The sequence below is a fragment of the Cheilinus undulatus genome, linkage group 9, assembly GCF_018320785.1.
Source record: "Cheilinus undulatus linkage group 9, ASM1832078v1, whole genome shotgun sequence".
Taxonomy (NCBI): Eukaryota; Metazoa; Chordata; class Actinopteri; order Labriformes; family Labridae; genus Cheilinus; species Cheilinus undulatus.
In genome coordinates, this window is record NC_054873.1 from 11,527,277 (window position 1) to 11,548,402 (window position 21,126).

Consider the following 21,126-nt stretch of genomic DNA (forward strand, 5'->3'; position numbering starts at 1 on the left):
AGAAGCTGCTCTACTGAATAGGCACAAGCAACTTCCTGCTAGTGATGTGTCACGAAGCAGTTGGTTTTATGTGTCTGCTCTTTAGTGTGAACGATGGGAGCTGGCACGCCATTGAGAGCCCCCCCACACACGCTCACACACACACACACTCACACACATAAAGCACAGAATAAAGGAAGGATATTTTCTACTCACCATTCTGCCACAGCCAACTACACAACCAATCAGATGCAATAGCAGAAATAGCAGGAGGGGAGGGGGGATGATGTTGCTCAGTGTTCCATGCACCACTCAGTCATTGAGTATAGCAGTCATTGACCCTGCTCTATGATTTACCTGGTCCTCTTCTTAATGGCTGAGTTGCTAAACAGCATTCCTAAATAATTCCACGTTCTAATATCACTAACAGTTGACAGTGGAATATCAGGCAGGGATAAAATTTGACACACTGTCTTATTGCAAAGGTGGCATCCATCACAGTGCCACACTTGAAGTCAAAGAGTGGAGACTGCATGGCTAGGTGCTTTTTGTTTTAACTGGTCTGACTGAAATACCAGAACTTGATAACTAACAGGTGTGTGGCCTGGATCGTCTTTGATGTCATGAACCTAAAACGTGGAAAAATACCAGGCAGGTAATTTAGGACAATTTTGATAACAATGAATTTAAGCAAAATCAGACGAAAACATCTAAATCTGTGCAGTAAGGTCTCTAGAGACTGTATAGACGCTGTATAGAGCTGAGTCTGTTCACTAATGATAATCCTATAGTGCTTAGAGGGCAGCGTCATCATGGACTGCTCCTCTGTAATCTGGCTCTCATTGTTCACCAGTCTATCCCTTCACATGTGGGAGACATTGTTATCTGAATATTTCATTTCTATCCTGATGAAAAGGGCGAAGAAGTAATTTATTGCCTTTATGACGACACTCTCAACTGACCTGGAGTTAGAGGACACCCAGACAAACTTTTTCAGGTAAATGATGCGTAATATTTAGTCTGCTTTAAAAGTAGGTCACTGGTACTTAGATTAATGACTATGTGCCAACTTTTCTGGCTCTTGATCTGTAGTAAATGTAGTGTTTCTGTTAGTGCTCTGCAGCTTTTGATCCATGTCTCACACCATGGATTCTGGATTTTTGCAGCTGCGGCACACAGTAGAAATATTCCTGTTATAAACTCGATCAGATTCACTCATACAAAAATGCTTCTGAATAAAACATGCGTGGCATGTAATGCAGGCATGGTTGTTGATGAATCATCTGGTTGAATCATTGTTTTTTTTTGCTCTCTGTGGCATTTTGCTCGTTTATTATCGTCAAAACAGAAAAAGGACAAGCTTCAGAAAAGTGAAGTAGCTAAACTTTGCTCTTTATAAAGATGAGTCATGAAGGAAACACAAACCAACCCAGTCAAAGGCTACTTATGCAGATGTGTTGACTTTACTTGACTAGAGGATAAAATAGACAGAGAGGCTGAGACCAAACTGTCCAGCTGGCTATAAGCGTACAGGCAGATTCTGACCAGAATTTTGAGACAAATTCTTTTTGAGTAAAGAATAAAATAATCAGTATTTACACTTTATATTAATCACCTATTAGAAAGCATATAAGGCCATGAAGCAAATGTACTATATGACTAATTTTAAATATTACAGTGCCTTTAAAAAGAGTTCACCCCAACGGAAGTTTACCCTTTTATTGATTTTATAAACCAATCATGGTCAATATAAATTTGGCTTTTTTTTTTTTTTTTTTTTTTTTACAAAAACACTCTTTTATGTTAAATTCAATTAAATAAAAAATACGTAAAGTAAGAGAAGTGACTACATAAATATTCATCCCCTTTAAAGTGACTGATCTAATTCAACAGAGGCCCAGCCAGTTGGTGCCAATAGTCTCACAGTACTCCTGGCTACCATTTCACCATGAAGACAAAAGAACACTCCAGGCATCTCAGAGAAAAGGCTATTGAAAAGTATAAGTTGGGGGATAGATTAAAAAAAGTCCAAGGTTCTGAACATCACTGACAAACACATCATCCTCAGTGTGAGGCACAGTGGTGGCAGCATCACGCTGTGGGAATGCTTCTCAGCATCCAGACCTGGAAGGCTTGTAAAGGTAGAGGGTAAAATAAATGTGGCAAAATATATAGAAATCCTATTCAGTTTGCAAGAGAACAACGGCATAGGAGAAGTTTTATTTTCCATGCATAAAGTTAAAGCTATGCAGAAAGGGTTTAAAGATAACAAAATGAAAGTTCTGGAGTGGCCGAGTCAAAACCCAGACCCCAATCTGATTGAGATGCTGTGGCATGACTTTAAACAGGCTGTCCATGCTCCAAAAAAACTCCATTGTGGCTGAAATCAGACAGTTCAACAAAGAAGAATGAGCCACAATTCCTCAACAGCAATGTGAAAGACTCATTCCAGTCATCACAAATGCTTGCTTGCAGTTGCAGAATCACTCATTAGGTTTAGGGGGCAATCACTTTTTCATACAGGGCCAGGTAGTTTTGGATGGCTTTTTCCCCCTTTAGAATTAAATGTTATATTTACTTGGGTTTTCTTCATCTAATGTTGACATTTATTCAATGATCTGAAACATTTAAGGTTGACAAGTATGCAAAAAAAGAGAAACCAGGAAGGGAGTAGATACTTTTCACAGCGCTGTATGTGAATAAAAATATCTGAACACAAGAAGTGAGCTTGGCATCTACCAGGAACATGATGGATACAGGTGTGAAACATGTTGTGTCTGGTGTTCATTCACTGAAACACTGAGTGTAAACAGGGTCTTACAGAGCAGGAGGGAGAGAGAGAGAGAGGGAGAAGGGGGGCATCCTTCCAAAAAGGCTCATTGCGTCATACATTATTGAGGCAGCTGCTGAATTATGCAAAGCTGTGATATTGATCCTAGTGCCCGTTATCCCTGCAGTAGGAGGGAGAGAAAGTAAGAGTAGAGTGAAGAAGAGACTGAGGAAAAGGAAAAACTGGTGAATAAGAAGAGAAAAGGATGCTTGGAACAGGACTGGTAAGAAAGAAGAGACAGAAAAGTGTGAGATGGAAAAAAAGGAGGGAATATTCTTTTGTAAACAACAGGAAAAGATGAAGTAGCACTGTGATGCCTGTGTGCTGTGTGGCACTGAATTCATCCTGCATTCATGAGTTCATCTCCCACCTTTGTGGTGTGCATAATTTCTTTTTCATGAATAAAATAGCTCCTATATGAAGGTGCTACATCAGAAGAAAGTGACTTCACTTCAGAGAGAGAGAAAAAGAAACCTTTAGGAAAATTATCATTCCTCTGGGGGCTGGGCTTTTGTTCCAATGCATCATAAACAGCTTCTCTGGAGAGTTAAACAGCGTGTAATGAGGCCTGAGCAGAGCTTCAGACCCCAGAAGATACTAGAGTCCTCTGTATTAGGGCCTAAACATACTGCATGCCGTCTATTACATGCATCAATTTAAGTTCAGGCCTTACTTAACTGCTGTTTTGTGAATGATGTAGTGTTATATGCAGACTTTCTTACTAATATGCTCTCTGGTAATTGATCAAATTAACACGTCAGTTGGAGCAGTCAGGTGGAGAAAGTGCAGTGTCAGTCTCATTATGAGATCAGTTTAAATCTCCTCTCTAATTACAAAGTGTTTTCAAGACCTGCCATTTATCTAAGGGCTGAAACCTGCAAAGCTGAGACATGTTTCTTTATAAGCACTGTCCATACATTTAGTGAGTCAAAAATGTAACCTTAAAAATGTCGAACATTCAGGAGTAGAGTATTCATGTTCAGGTTCCTCACATTTCTCTAGATCTTTACTGAGATGTGTGTGCACCTTGTTTGGAGTAAACCTGTGGTCAGTTGAATTGGTTGGAAATAATTTAGAAAGGCACACACCTCTCTATAGAAGGCTTCACAGATGGTGATGCATACAAGAGCAAAAACCAAACCATGAGGTCAGAGGAGCTGCCTGCAGAGCTCAGACACAGATCTGGGGAAGGCTACAAACAATTCTGCTGCACTGAAGGTTCCCAAGAGCACAGAGGCCTCCATAATTCTCATATGGAAGAGGTTTGGCACAGTCAGGACTCTTCCAAAAGCTGGTCACCTGGCCAAGTTGAGCAATCGGGGGAGGAGGGCCTCAGTAAGAGAGGTGACAAAGAACCTAATGGTCACTTCGACTGAGCTCCAAAGATCCTGTGTGGAGAAAAAGCACCCTTGAAGGATTCTCAGACTAGGAGAAACAAGATTCTACTTGGTCGAAGGTTCACCTTCTACCCTGATAATGACCCTAAGCACACACGCAAGACAACACATGAGTGGCTTAGGGACAACTCTGTGAATGTCCTAGAGTGGCCCAGCCAGAGCCCTGACTTGAACCCTACTGAACATTTCTGGAGAGACCTGAAATGGGTGTCCAATGACAGAGCCCATCCAACCTGACTGAGCTTGAAATGATTTGCAAAGAAGATTGGCCGAAAATACCCCAATTCAGGTGTGCAAAGCTTGTTGCATCACATTCAAAAAAGACTTAAGGCTGTAATTGGATGTAGAAGGTGCTTCAGCTAACAGATGGGCATTTTTACGTTCCACTGTTTGCCACGGTTATAACCAGAAATGAGTGGTAAATATTCACAGTTTTTCACACTGTACCTTCAAGAGTAAAACAGGCCACACACAGCAATCATGCTGATTGTCGGGCTGATGACCAAAGTCAGCAAAGGCCAGATTATTGGATGGTTCTTAAGATTATCGCACCAGATTATCCTGTGGTGTGTGTTGTGTTAAGAATGTGTAACTTTTTCCCGCCACTACTCAAGATGGTAAATATTAAAAATGTTAAATATTTACAACCAAAAATCTTGTTTTGTGCTTTGAGCACTGAGGACAGCCTAGGCACTAGACAATAGCATCCAACTGAGCAATAGCCAACCAGGAAGCCAGCTGGCTGAAGGAGGAAGAGGCTGAACGATTTACGAATAATCAAATTGCAATTTTTTTCCCCCCAGTATTGTGATTGCGATTTAATATGCAATTATTTTTAGATCCTCATTTTATGTATTTTTCAATAAATACATATAAATTCTAGGGACTATAGGGAGTTCCTATATTGAAGAGGATACTCATTTTTATGTCAATCTCATTTTAAATAAGAAAAAAATACATCAGTAAAGCAGGACATTTTATCCTAAAAAAATGTGAATGTTTGCATTATATCCATAAAATCTCTTCTGCAAAAAGTATTAAACTGGTATTTTGACACATTTCAAGTCAAAGAAATATTGCAACCTTTGCGATTTGTAAATTGCAGCAGGCCATATTAGGATTTAATCTAATTTGCCATTAATTGCCAAGCCCTAATGTTTAGCAAAGCTGGATGGACATCGGACATAGAGGAGAAACTTGTTGATTTGTTGCAGCAAAACTACTGTTTTAACAACATGTTCAGACCAAAAACAAAGAGCAAAGGGGGGAGCTGGACTAATGTAACTACTGCAATAGACCTGGCATGTAGCTAACAGCTAACTACAGTAGCATCTTCACTCCAAAGTCATGTTTGACTGAGGCCGAGATTCTGGAAGTTGGTGAACAGATTGTGTGAGTGAGTGGTGTGCCAAGTTGATCCTCTCGTTCTGGTTCGAACCTGTGACTATTTGCTGTCAAGTGTGGGGTCTGCAGATGTTGTAAAATCCCTGAGTAATCATGTTTAATATTCATGACCCCAAGATCAATCAAAATGATCATGATTATGATTTTTGACATTATGAAGCAGGCCTGCAACTTACAATGAGTTTTTTGGTGTGTAAATTTTTAAAAAGGCTAATTTTAATAGCATGTGCTTAATCCCCCATAGCAGAAGAGCCATGCAAGCTGAAAATATTCTAATAAAACTATTCAGTCTTTTCTCTGATTGTCTTGTGTCGCCCCATATTGGATGCATTAGTCTAATTCCAGTCTGTTTCTTTTGCAGTTAAAACTCCACACAGGATCTTTAACCATGGACTATGACTCAGCTCTAAAATGTCATCAGCTTTTAGCACGACCCATAAAACCCTGATTGCTCTGGCTGTTTCTCCAGCAACCATTTGCTGGAGCTCCATCAGACCTGTTTGCTTTACCTCACACAGTTAGAAATGTGGGTGGTGTTTGGGAACAGTCTGATTTTTCTCTGCACATATGAATAAAATGCTTCGTTGCCAAGCCAGGGAAGGAAAATTCATGTCTCTTGCTGGAGCTGCAGGCTCCTCTATTTCAGAGCTGTGCCAGGCTCCCTGCCTCGGCTCCTCTGATTGGCTGTTTAGGTGAGAAGGCAGGCCTAGAGAGTGGAGAGGTGTGGTCACAACAACTACTGAATGGGCCCTGCTGACCTGATAATCTGATCAGGTTTAAATACAGTAACAAAGGAGGTAATGGGATAGATCCTGTGTGCTAGTGTGTGCTAGTGTGTGTGCCATCAGGGGATTGTTAAAATGTCAGATGAAAAAAGAAGCCTGTGGTGCTGCGTACATCCAATAAAACCTCACACAGAGCAAACACTCATTCACAACTACACATAAGGAACAACATCACACATATTGACTCCCTATTAGACACAATTCAAGAGTGTGATTATACATAATAGCAAAGATGCATACAAGCAGGCCCACAACCCTCTTTACTGGAGCGTAAACATTGCCATCATCTGCTTTTATGGATAATTTCAAGCTATTTTAATAGAAGATTAGAGTGTGAACACGAAGCAGGGACTTGGTTGTAACAGGGCATGACACTAAGTAAAGTAAAAATAAACTTCTTGGTATTGATTATGTATGTTATGCAGAGAGGAATTGTTCTGGATGGATCTTGTTACAAAACCATAGGTGCAGTATTGGCCTCGGCTCTTCTGTGAAGGATTTGGAGAAGATTTTGTGACCTGGCTGCGTTGGTTTGTTCTCATTTAGCCACAAGAGCATTAGTGAAGTTTTAGTTCAACCCAAAGCTGCGGGACGAGGTTGAGGTCAGGACTCTGATGAGTCCAGACCAGGGAAACTGTTTTATTAACAGATCTGATTTAATCCACAGAAAAGGCATCCCTTAGACTCTGCCTTCAAGTTAAGGAGCGCATCTGACAACGATTTCACTAAGATTTTCTAAACAGAACTACCATTATAGTGTACATACTCTCACTGACCACTATATTAGGTATACCTGCTCAGCTGCTCACTTAAGCAAATATCTAGTCTGTCAATCATATAGTATTTAGGTATACAGGCGTGGTCCAAAGACATACTGGTCATTTAGAGCATCAAAATGGTGAAAAAAGGTGATATGTGCCATGGTTGTTGGTGGTCTGGCAGTCTTTTATGTCTATGCCAGGTTCAGACCTGACCATCTGCAGCAGACTCGATCAATACTTATCATTCAACATTTTCCCCATCCTTAAGTTAAGTCCAATTTTGGTGAGCATATGTGAACTGTGGCCTCTCTTTCTTGTTCTTAGCCAACAGGAGTGGTACCCGGTGTGGTTTCAGGCTGCTGTAGCTCATCTTCTCCAAGGTTTAACATGCTGCACATGTATATTAAGGGTCCATCTCAGAGGGGTTTCACATAGGAAACCTAAGTACACTTGATCCCAAAGTCTGGTTCATTTGAACAGTGTCATTGCATGGATATATTTCACATTCATCTGGGACACCTCCCAGAACGAGGGAAGGATAGGGTGGATGAACGTTCTGTCTGTCGCATTCATGATGGGCCAATCAGAACGACAAGACAAAATGAGGTAGTAGACGTGTAGCTCCAGTAATAATCTGAGCTACACAGGCTCGTGCTACCATAGTATTTGAAGTATGCCGGTGGCTAAAATTCATGCCGAAGCCTGTCGGGAGACATGCAAAAATGTCTCTCTTCAGAGAAGCTTTCAGTGTGGCTCATTGCTCTTGTTTCAATAAACAAATGTGATTAAGGTCTGATTTAACTGACATTTTTCTACAGCTACATTTGAGCCTATCCCTACCCTGGAGGTACCCACTGTATACCAACTTACAGTACAACTCAACCTCAGCTGTAATGATTGCAAACTCATGCCGAAGCAGGCTGGAAGAAGAGGGAAAAGCATTGTCTCCATCATGAAGAGCTTTCAGTGTGGCTGTTCTCTTGTTTCAACAAAGAAATGTAGTCTAGTTCCAAGACAGTGTGGCTGCAGACCGTTCATGTCTGACGGCCACTTTAACAGACTGTTCATCTGAGACGCCATCTCTCACAAAGCCCAAGTGCCATCATTCACTGGTGCATTTTAATTTTTGTTTTATTCAACTTTATTCTTAAACAAAGATGGCAGTTACATTCATGAAATAAGCACATTATAAACATTACAGACTAAGAAACATTTCATAAATAAAACAAAGAAAAAGATCAGAGGTCTAATCAGAATTAAATTATGTTTAGAGCCATTTTACAAGTAGTTGCTGCCTGCTTTGGCTTTTTTAGCTTTAGCCAAAGCTACATTAGCTACGTAATTAACAGCACTACATAAGCCAAGTTGCTAAGTTAGCTTTAGCAATGTGAGCTGTAGTAAAGGTAGCTAAAGATAACATAACTATGTGGATTACATTGCTGCTATGTGTGCCTTGCTTTAGCTACATAGCTACATTATCTACATAGCTAACGGAGCTATGAAAGCTATATTAGCTGCATTTAAATGTTTTGATGGAGGATGACCTTTTTTCCTGTTTACTCGGCTTTATTTAAAGTTTTGTAGTCAGGACTTGCAGGTCAGGTTTTTGACTTTTAACTTCTGGTGTCCTAACCCTTACCTTAACCCTTACCCTCACCCTAAATAGAAGTTAAATTGAGTTTTATTTCCAAAGATTTAGAGTGTATTAGATGCTATCAAAGATGTACTGTCTGTAACCAGATCCCACTGTCCAGTTCTGATAAAACTGCCACTGTGGCTACATCCGAGTGAGTCACCATACTAGCATCCATTGTACCGGGTCACACCCCCCGTCAAAACAATTGCTTACTCACGCCGAATCAGGTCGACAGAGGGGTGGAAACATCTCTTCCGTTATGGAAAGCTTTCAGTGGTGTTCTTTGCAGCTTATGTCATAAAGAAATTTGGTCCATTCTGATTGAAGTGCAGCTATACTATAGCAACATCCAAGCTAAATGCTAGAAGGGTGGCAGCCATTTTGGCTTACAGTACCACTAAACTCCACCCATAGTTACCTGTTCTCCTCAAATGACAGATTTTTCATTTGAGGTTTGCAAGATAAATTACCTGATGACAGACATGGTGTCTGGCAATTATGATTTTAGGTAGCCTATAGCGTCTATCTCATATCTAATCTGATGCACACCAATGAGTATATTTTGAGGCCCTTTTGAGCACGAGGCCCCACCTATGCCTCTATCCAGCAGGTAGAAACTGCAAATTGTCCCAGTATTCCTGAATTCTGCTTCCTAACTTGCTGTGTTTGTCATCTGGATTGACGGTCGGCTGACATGTTTTCACTGAACGCTGTGAGATCTGCTGCATAACACCTCTCACTCTGACACACATACACGGCACTGATCTGCTGTTTTCCCTCCCTCTCCTCACAAAAATCAGTCCTCCCACCCTCCTCCTCCTCCTCCCAGCCCTGCCTGGCGCTGAATGAGTTACTGCTGGTGCAGTGTGTGAGCCTGGTGCGCCCCTCCCTGGTTGGACTGCTCGCCGCTGCTCGCCACTCTGCAGACGGATGTTGCCGCATCCCGGCGCGCAGCGTTCCGCCACCAGGCTGCGTTCCTCTTCAAATGTGCCAAATCTCCTCCTCTGTGCTCCTGTCTCCGCCCGGCTCTAACACACACACTCTCTCTCTCCCTCTCACACACCGACGCTGCTCGCCGGTTCTAGACACACAACTCTCCGGTAAAGTGGCTCCTCGTCCTTAACGGTACGTAAACTGTCTCTGAAATCCCCCAACTCCTGTGTCATGTTTGTTTATCTGCCTTTTTGGCGCCTACTTGATTGCGACTGCAGTATTTTTTTTTAATTTGAGTGGGATGCTGTGGATCGACTGCTGCGTATTTTGCCTGTTTTTTAGTCCCTGCTCTGATTTTTCTCTCTCCTTTCCGCAAAGATGTGACGTTTTCACTCCAACAACTGCGCCTAAATTGGTGTTTTTAGCCTTTTTTCTGTTGCGTAAGACCATCTAAACATCCAGGAGCGAAACCTTTACTTTCCTGCGCAGTGTTTTTGATGGTGCGTAAGAGGATCAATGTCTAGGAGGAATAAGGGCATGAGACAGCATTAACTCCTTAAACAATCAGTCCTCTTAAATGTACCTTGACATAAGAGGAGGCATGTCAGGTTCAGCCGGGGATTTCAGTGAGTCCTTTCTTTACCTCCTGTAAAGAGATTAAATCAGGCTATAAAGCAGTAAGGGTTCATTCCTAACCCATTTTCTCTGCTAAAATATGCTGAAAACGACCAAAATAATCCATTATAAATGTTTCCGATCCTTTTTAGAAATCAGGGCAGCTTGCTTGTACTTTAAACACTGCACTAATTACTAAAACTCACTCAAAGATAAAAGGTTTTTAGGATGTTGTATTGGATCAAGAGATTGTCCAGCAGCCGAGGACAAAGGTTTGATCCCCTATTGAGCCTATTTCTGCCCCGTCACTGTGACTTAGAGTGGAAAAATATGAGAAGTATTCAATAACAGGCAGGTGATGCAGATGAACTCATTGCCCCCTGCAGGTATCACAAAAAACGAAGCCTAAAGCTCCCTTCAGATCTGGAAAAAAAAATCAACCCACTCCTGCTTTGTGCCCATTGTATCACTGCTATGGTTTCCAGTTGGCATGCTGGTAACGTAATGGGATGAAGTCAGTCCCCAGGCTGCTCCAGACAAGGGCAAATGACCATGAAGGATCCAGAGATGTGTTGGTATGTGTTTTAGTCGAGCAGCCATCATTGGCACTCCAAAATAGATAACTGTGTTTTTGTGATGATTCATTCATGCCGAGGATGTTGCCATTGCAGTGAAACCATCCCTCAACTCGGCGTGTTTGTGTGGTTGTCTATGAGATAACGATTGGTGCCAAGAAAAGCTGCTATTTTTCTCTCTTAGTCAAGACTCTTCCTGTGTTATTGAGCTATCATCATATAATAGGGCGCTTTTGCTTCCTGAATGTGTTTCTTGGGGCTAAATGGTTCCAGTGACTCAGCAAAGGTGGTTCGATACAGCCACTGTGAGTGTGTGTGTGTTTGACTGATCTAACCCCGCGTCTGTCTACGTGCACGACTATTTTGGCTCACTCGATATAAACTGTGTAAATTGTCTGCATGCATGGCAGTGCCTCCATAATTACTTTGCTGCATACTAATCCCGACTTTAATTCTGGGCTGAAATTGAGCCATCAACCTCTGTAATCAGATTTTCTCTCATGTGCAACTTCGATGTTGTTGGTTAAAGATGGTGCGTGTTTACAGGTTGCTTTGTTCGAAACAAAATTAACCACAAGAGAAAACATTTTTTGTGTGTCCCAAGACTAGGGTTGTTTCAATACCACAACTTTGATTTCATAGTTGCAGAAATCAATGATATTAGTACCTGCATTTCAATCAGGTGAGACTTAATGGTGACATGGAGGAGGAGACTGAGCTATGCAAGATGAGATGAGCAGGAGATCTGTGTGGATCTGCACTAGACACTGATTCACTAAATGGAGGTGGCTGGGGTGGAGGAGGGTTGCAGCATCTACACAGAATGACTGTCTGACTGTGAAAGGGAGAATGACAAACTTGAAATCTGACTGGGGCATGATGATTGGTCAAACGAGGTTGTGGCAGAATCTGATTAGGTGAGTACTTAGGAGAGTGAACGCCCATAATCAGCTGATCGTCAGAGCAGGAAATGAGAACGAATTAAAAAGGGAGAGATGTGAATGAGTGGTGACTGAAGAATGAGCAGAAATAGTGTTCCTGCTTGAACTTTCGCTGAGCTCCACTGATAACAAATCAACAAGAAAACAGAGGCGTTAGGCCAATATTGAAGTATTTCTTGTTTTCAGTCACCAAAATTGCTGGGAAACTCCTGCACAGTGTCTAAATTGCAGAAAAACACCAAAAGGTTGCCAATGTTTTTGTGCAATGCATAGTGAGTGCGTGACTGCCTGTGATTTTTGATGGATATATTCAAATCCTATGCAACTGTTTTAGATGTAAATTTTTAGTGCATTTCAGTGTTATTGATTATAAAGTTGCATCCATTTAAATGCAGATATCAATTGGGATGCCGCCAATACAGATGTTGATCTCATTGCCAAGTTTTTTCATTACATCTTTTAGTCCAACACTCCTATTATTCCAACATTTTCTCTAGAATTTGACCATGAAAACAAATTGCATTTTGCCCTACTGGTCTCTTCTTCCCAATAAAAAAAACCCTTATTTGATTCAACAGTTAGCTTAAGTAGTTTCCAGCATTTAGTTGACTGGATTCAACAGATAAAAACAGGCCACTGACGTCTGTTCATGCCACATTATTCTACAGTCAATACCCGATACTGATGTGAAACCAATGCATTGGTGCATCCCTACAAAAGCATATCAAGCATGCAAAAAATATGACAGCATTATGGATTATTTAAACACTCTGCCTGAGTTAGCTTTGCTGTATTGAAAGAAGTCTACTTCTATAATAAGCTGTATTATGTTTGTCATGGGTTCATGTGAGGATCATTTTGTCCATAAACTACCAGTGCATGTAAATGTCTATTGAATATATGCAAAAACTGAAACCTGATGTCTTTTAAAAATACATATTTGCTCTTCCTTTAACTGAGTCCTTGTTTGCAGCCATGGAACCTGCGAAATCTGCCAGCTCATGCTACTCAGGATACATCTGCCCCCCCTCCCTGTGGGACAGATTTCCATCCAACCTGATGTAGGTTTGGCCAGTCCCAGCTGTCTGTCTTATATAGGGCAGGTTTGTTAAATGAGCTGGGCTTTGTTTTTTTACAATAAAGATGAGAAAATTAAAATACAAATAATTTACAATGGAATTTTGATGAAACCAAAAGTAGTAGCAGTAGTAAAACATCTGATATCTCTAAAAGAGCTCAGCCCAAGCTCTGTAGCATCCTCTTCTATTCTCCTCTGTAGTGTAAATGAGTGATGGGTGCCATGACATGCACCCTTGATGTGCTGATTATTTGGGCTAAATTCATTCAGCCATCAAATCACTGACTTTTTTTCAGTGGCACAGCTGTAATATTACAGATGGTAGAGGTGCAAACAAACAAGCATGGCTTTGGCCGTGTTTGTTCATGTTGTATGGTAGGTAAGTATGTATGACTGTATATGTGTTGAACCCTAGGAAGAATAGCCAATGCTTTTGCTTGACTAAAGGCCGACTCAGGCTACATGAATTCAGACAGACTTTGGCTGGACTGCAACATCCAAGCACATCGTCAAACCTTGCGCCAAGATGTCAACATTGGAAACGACAGACGCTCTTGTAGTGTGACATAATAACCACCATAATCACGATTCAAGAAGACTAGCGTGTCAGAATTTTTCTTGACTTTTCAATAGAAGAGCATCTTCTCCCCATCTTTGCATCATAATTTACTAGGGATGTAACGGTATCATAATCTTAGGGTACAATAATGTCTCTAACAAGTCCAAGTTACAATTTATTGCAGTATCAAAAAAACAAACAAAAAAAAAAACAAATGAAGACCTGGGGAAAAAAGTGACATCAGCATTTACTAAACAACATTTGCATTTTGAATTTTACAGTATGTGCGAAAAGTATCATGTACGTTAGCCTTAAAAATACAGACTTGTACTTTGGCTCCAGTGTGTTTACTAACCTTCTAAACCTTCATTATCTACCACTGAAGATAGCTGTAGGTGTTTTTTTTTTTTTTTTTTTTTTAGTCCTGGCGCTGTTGTGGGGAGCTGGGATTGTGAACACTTCCCAAAGAATCTTTTGGCCTGGACGGATTCTGCTCCTCCCATCTTTGCGAATCTTTTCAGGGTGATGATTCGCCAAGGGGTTCCTATTGCCACTCATAATCCTTATCCCCAAATGTGTCACCGCCGTCTGGCAGTATCTGCATATATATATATATATATATGTATATATATATATATATATATATATACATATATATATATATATATATATACATTTTTTTTATTTTTATTTTTTAGTCTGTCACTTTTTCTCATTTCTTGAAACAAGGAAACTTAAATGCTTCAACTTGTCAGATTCAAAAGTTGCTGGAGCCTCCACGGTTTAAAAAACTTTGTCATCCGATTCTCCCTTGCCACTCGTAGCATCCACCTTTTTTTGCACTGTTGATCAAGCTAGCTAGTGGAGCACAAAGGATGATAGTAATGCAAAGGTCGATGATAACTATAGCTCCCACTTACCTTTGCTCTGCTCCATTAAATGTCCACAACATTATTGAGACGATACTGTTACTGATACCATGAAATTAACAATACCGTTACATCTCTATCATTTACCAGAATAACATTATAGAAGTCCCCTCTGTTGCTCTCTTCGGGGATTTATGTGTACATACAGTGAGCTGTTGTTATTAGCCAAGTTAACTGGGCTAATTTTCGACATGTCATGGCGTTCATTTCTTAAGTTGAAGTATAATCGGTCAGCAATCAATGAGGGGTTGAAGTGTGGTCAAGCTGTCAGCTGAGATGGGACAAGATTTTTGTGGCATACTTGCATGGCACCAGTGTGAAAGACCAAAAGTAAGCATTATTTAAAGTAAGAAATTGTTTTTGTGGACATTTCAAAGATGAATAAGTCATTTCCTGAGTTAAACTGACAGGGATTGCTGATTCTGTTAGCCTTTAAATGGCAGTTTGAATTATGTGTTAGCATTAAGCTATCATATTTACATCAAGGTCAATTTGTGAGGAATTGCACTAACTGTCCTACTGTAGCCAGCTCAAATTATGTGAAAATTGTAACTTTTAGATATTAACTATAACCATGTCAAACATACTTGTATATAAGGCTAAAATGCTAGCCAAAATGGAAGCCAAATGTTGGGGGTTGGCAAGTAGCTTTAACTTTGATCTATAGCTGTTAGCCTGGCAACTACTTGTTTTCAAGATACGGTGTTGTTATAATTATAACAGCGTTCCTGCAGATCCTTGAAAAGTCTTAAAAAGTCTTAAAGTGAAAATTAAAGGCCATAAAAGTCTTAAAAAGTCGTATTTTTACTCCAGTTTTTGTCTTGAAATTTAACTGGCACTTGAATGACGACGTCTTTATTATATTATTATTTTCTGGTGATTTTTACACAATTTCAATCGTTCTTTTTGCATATATGTTTGTCCATGTTACAGTTCTCAGGTCTGTGACATTGCCCACTAAAATATATTTAACCCCTTCTTATTCTGACACATCCTCCTAACAAAAAGTGTGATTTTCCTTTGTAATATAAATATCCCCATATGTTATATAGACAGAATAAAGATGTTAAATGTGCCAGATATCATTAGATTTGAGCATTTATGATCTAAATTTTCTTTTTGGATTTTACAAACTATAAGTAGTATTATTTGTTCTTAGTCAAGGTACTGAAAAGGTCTTTAATTTGATTTTTAAAGGTGTGTAGGAACCGCGTATATTATCTTCTACTTATCCCAAATAAGTAGGAGGTGTCAAAAATGTGTGCCGGATGAAAGCTCCGGTCTCAGGAGGCTAAATAGTTGATAGTAAAATCACCGGTCTAATGATGCCAGGCGTCTTTGTTTTGACTATTTTTATACAGAAGAAGTTTAGCCCTACTCCACAGTCTGCCTGTGAATCAGATGCTAGCAGTGAAGCTAATATTGCTGAGTCACTGTTTGACGTTAATAGCTGCCCATTGTCAAGCAGCCATTATACTGTGTAAATATGAACCAAACAGTGGTTTTATTTCCTCTCTGTAATGGCACCATGCTTCAAAAACAAGCCCTGAGGAAACTAACTAGAGTCAGGAATAACAAGCTATTAGCCAAGCTGGTGAGCTTGTTGGTGAATCAACAGTTAGTAACCGCAGTGAGAGTGCTGAGTCACTTTTTGACATTTGCTTCCTACGATTCACTCCACACATCCCACACTGACTCTAGATGGATTCAGGGTTTCTACATGACCCATACGAAGTGCTGTGTGTGGACTGTAAAGAATTAAATTTGTGTAAAAGGGCTGTCAGATCAGAAATACACATCTTCATAGTTCTACCTTTTTTCCTTTAAAGCTGATTCTGTGAGACGACATCAGGCTTTTCTTTTTTCATAAAACACAAAATCAATATTAATAAATCCTCTGGTATAACTTTGATGGTGCTAAAATAATGGTTTCTGATTTTTTAAAGATAAGCCTCTGATAGGCCTGGAGGGACTTCTCATGCTGGTGTTAGTTTCAGACTCTGTGGAGCTGTAGACGTTGACTAGTGTTCCAGCTAATGGAGCAGCTGCAGCACAGAGGTTAGAGCAGATTTCGAACAAGCCCCAGTGGAGAAAGATAAATAAATAAATGAATGGCTTTTATATTTCATCAGCGTCTACTGCTAAAGTACAACAGAGCCAGGGAGCATAAGCTCAACTTAACACTTCACAAGTTTCAGCTGTTTTTAGCAAAAGATTAAAAAAAAAAAAAACGAAACACAACATGATGGTGCTCCTCCTACATGGCTGAGAAACCATTTTTAAATAATGTCCCTGAGTTGTCTGTGTTCATACTGAGTAAACTGGCAGCATGTGGTGGAAATTATTTAAATCAAACAAACTATCACCAACAGATAGAAGGGGGGAAAATTAATAAAAAGCCTCCATTAGCAGTGGTAGTTCAGTCATTTAGCAACCCCAGGCAGAGACCAGCGTGTGGCCCTTCCTAAATTAAACTAAAAGCAAACATAGTGAGTCATCAGCATATTTCCAAGCATCTCTTTCCAGGTAACAGAGACAGAGCGCTACCCAAATCTAAAATAGAAATGTCCAAATACTCAACAGTACTTGCTCAGCACTAGGGTCGACGGATATAAACAGAGTTTTGGGGGGCAAAGCCAGTACCGATATTGGGGAATAAAACATTTAGATAACCGATATATCATCCTATTGAATTTTTATTAATTAACTGATGAAAAATATCTCTCTTGAGTATAGTTCAAACATGTGTTACAAATATATAAATTAAAGGCAGAACATTTTAATATTTTCAAATATTTTCACTGTCAAAATAAAACTATCATGAACTAACTGCTGTGCAAAAATGCAGAAAGCTCAGGGAAATCAGAGTTGTTACTGGTGTGCATTGAGGATGTTCCTGAGCGTCTATTTCCATATGCAGCTAAACGCTCATTTAACTTTTGTTTAACCGACTAGTCTAAAGAGGAGAAAATCCTTAGAAAATAGTCAAATTCCTCACAGGGTCATAGTGTCAGGGGGTGTGACGTTAGCCTGACAGCTAGGCTAATATTACAAGCTGGCACCACCAGCCTTCGTTCCTCTTTGCAGATTAATGTCATGCTTTGAGATGTGGCCTCTTTTCACTTTGGGTGGAAGTTATACGTGAGTTCAACCTTTGAGAGCCTTTACACCTCTTTCATTTCCATTTACTACTCAAAAAACTGTGATACTGCGCTGTTCTTACTACACGCTAACCACTAAGCCAGCACTGAGCTTCTCATGTTTACGTCCATGAAGTGCCAGACAGGAAGGCATTGGCCATTAACTGAAGCTACCGCGTCGTAATTTTTTGACATATTTTTGGGTTAGGTAAAACTTTTAAAAATGAAATGTATATGAACACCATTTTTGCATTATCCATTTCTCTGCCACAAATCATATATTACAGCACATTTTACTTCATAAAAATCCCCCAGTTCATTGTTTTTAACTTCAGTAGTCTATCGGGATCTACCTGTCTATAATTTTCTTGACATGAAGAAATTTTTGGGCTTTTGAGCAGCTTGGACCTTGCTGTTGGAGTCAGGTGTTCATCCCTATAGATTTCTTTAGGTAATTAATCCCTATTCAGATGATTTTTGTTCACTCTTTGCCACTTATTTTCCATTAAGTCCAAGGCAGTAGCTTAATTTTGCCTTATGTTAAAACTGTCTATTGTTATTTCTGCAGTGGCACCACATTACAACATTTGCACATTTGAATGAAAGCTAATCGATGAATGAACATTTTTCTTCTTTCACCATGGCTTTCCATTAGGAATGACAAATATACAATTAAAAAAAAAGTCAATATATTTTCAAACAAGATGTTGGGTAAAACAATACCATTTATATAGTTTATGTTGATTTGAAAAAAAAAAAACAATACTAGATGCCAGGCCGAATTCTCCAAAAGTGGCTGTTAATGTCAGAACTTTTTTTTTTTGTCATTTTTCACGAACATGTTGATAGTACTACTTGTTTTTCTTTATAAATCAGCCCTGTGACTGACCAATGACCAGTCTAGGGAGTACCCCACCTCTCCCTGATAGCAATCAGCTGATCAGCTGCAGCCCCCTGCAGTCTTGAGTGGGATAAGCAGCGCAAATGGATGTTGGTGTGGTAGCCAGCTGTCTTTTTTGTTCTTTTGGGTTTTTTTAAGATATATTTTGGGAAATGTTTATGCCTTTAGTGGAGGACAGTGGATAAAATCAGAAACAAGAGAGTGGGGGAGAGACATGAGGGAAAGGAGCCGCAGGCCGGACCTGAACCCAGGCTGCCTGCGTTCATGGGGCATGACCCAACCACTAGGCCATCTGTGCCCTGTGTAGCTGGCTGTTGATAGAAGTGCCTGTATGACATTTGGCCCCTAATGGATATGATCAGAGATGCGCTGATGGAGAAAATTAGGGCCAATATCAATAGTAATTTATATTTTGAGTGTTTTAAACTAAAAATTTAGCCAATAATCTATACCGATGTTTCTTGGTGATTTCTTTGGTTTAAGTATCATACTGTGCCGACATTTTCTCTAATGACTGACCAAAAAAAAACATAGTTTATTTAACAGGTCACTTCTACTTCTAGTTAAAAAAATAAATAAATAAAAAAAAAAACAGCCGTTAGGTGTACTAACATGCTAGCATTAATTTGATTAGGCTCAAAAGGTAAACGGAGGCTAATGATATGGGCTCATGGCATGTAACTTGCTGATGCCAGATGTTTGTAAACAGGGTCTACTTCAGCCTGTATCGATGATAAACGGATGCATCAACCGAGTCCTGATCCCTAGGTCTGACGTAGAACTGACTCTGTTGTTTTTACGTCTTTACATCCAGATGACTCGTGTCATCATTCAGCGAAGAAACAAGAAGATATGATTTTTGGTCATGATCGCCCAGCCCTACTTTCTGTGTGCCTTTATTTTGACAACATTGTAAAAGAATAATTTGCCTTAACAGTGGTGAAAACTTTAACGTAGGAAATAAACTGAGTAAAAAAACAAAAGCCTTTGCTTCATGAGAGTCCCCTGGTATGAGAGCGACATTTTCCTCAGACCCCACAGACGACTGAGATAGTTTTAAGGAGTGAATCAAGAAACAAGTAATAATTTTTCCTGTCTGAGTGATTTTTAAATTGCATTTTAGCATTCATCTCCATGCAATTCATAACATAATCTCATATATAATTTTCTTCTAGCTAGAAGGCATAATCAGGGGAGAGCTGCCTGTAATCAGTACAAACCAGCTGCATTAGCAAAAAATAGAAAATATGTGTGTAATGAATATTTATAAGAAATGTTCTGCCAATGCTACTACCCTGCCATGATTAAATGCAGCTGGTAAATTATTTAGATAAGTAGTAGAATAATGTTCTGTTTAACTGCACTTAAACACACATATGTGATGGATGGTCAAGTTTATTTTCCTTTTCAGATTATAGTTGGCAGCATCGTATATCGTCTGATATGTAACATCTAAAGATTTTCGGATTATCAGCAGCTATCTGACGGTTTTAATCCAACTATCAGGACTGCTGTCACAGTCAGCAGGCAGCACAAACTATGACACCACCACAAAATGGCAGCACCCACTAATCTACTGGAGGATTCCTCTATAAAAGATTGATAAGAAGGATAAGTTTATGACAACCTAAATCAATTACTGTGTGATTTTGACTTCTCCTACCTTCTCTACTAAGTTTGTCAAATTATCGTACTTGAATCTTCTCCGTAATATAAGCCCCGAACACTGGGTGCCTTGGACTCATTTTTATGATGCTGTGGTATCCAAATACAATCCATATCATCTGATCTTGACTAGTATCAAACCATAGTTTGTTAGATTATGGTATTGTGGGGCACCAGAAACCTAGTGGTTATGTCCTTGTGTGCCCCATGTGCAGATTGTCCTCTAAGTGAGCAGCCCTGATTCAAATCTGGCCTTCAGCTCCTTTTGGGCATGCCATTCCCCATTCTCTCTTTCTGTAATTATCAGTTCTAATATCTTGAGTCAGATATTATGATGTTAATTTGAAGATCAGGGCTCACTTTATAGTCACATCTATAATCAATATTAACATCGGATCAGCTCAGACTGATGACAGGTGGTCAGATTAGATGTCTGCTCTTCATTTCTCCAACAGTCCTAATCCTAGTTATTCAGCCAGTAAGACAGACATACACTAGATGGACAAAAGTATTTAGCCCTCAGACAGTTACACCAATAGGGACTGTAATGACGTTGTACTCAAATACATGTACTTTGATATGGATTCCCTCCGTTCTACAGTCCAATGTTGGTGTACCACTCCATCTGATGCTTTCATTGGACTAGGTGATGTGTGGCTTACATGCAGCTGCTTGGCCATGGAAACCCATTCCATGAAGCTCCCGCAAAACAGTTTTTGTGCTTACATTCATTCCAGTAGGTTTGGAATTCTTCAGCTAAGGAATCAGCAGATCATTGTTGACTTTTATGCATCATTCGCTGTAGCCATAAAGCGAAAGACCACGTAAAATCAGAGAGTAGGATAAACGACTGCTAAGGTGCTGTTGTTCCTAAATGCTTCCACTTTCGAATAATATCACTTTCAGTTGACTGTGGAATATCCAGGAGGTGGCATTGGAAGGGTACATCCATCACAGTATCACGTTTGAAGTCACTGAGCTCTTCAGAGCGACCCATT

The 21,126-nt window shown here is 39.9% G+C and overlaps 1 protein-coding gene across 1 annotated transcript in view; it reads left to right on the plus strand.

The window, feature by feature from the left end:
* The first annotated feature begins 9,886 nt into the window (after window positions 1-9,886).
* Window positions 9,887-21,126, plus strand: part of map1ab (microtubule-associated protein 1Ab) — a 71,039-nt gene continuing 59,799 nt past the window's right edge. The window contains exon 1 of the mRNA XM_041795327.1: window positions 9,887-9,917. The gene's annotated coding sequence lies outside the window, so the exon portion shown is untranslated. The remainder of the gene's footprint in view (window positions 9,918-21,126) is intronic.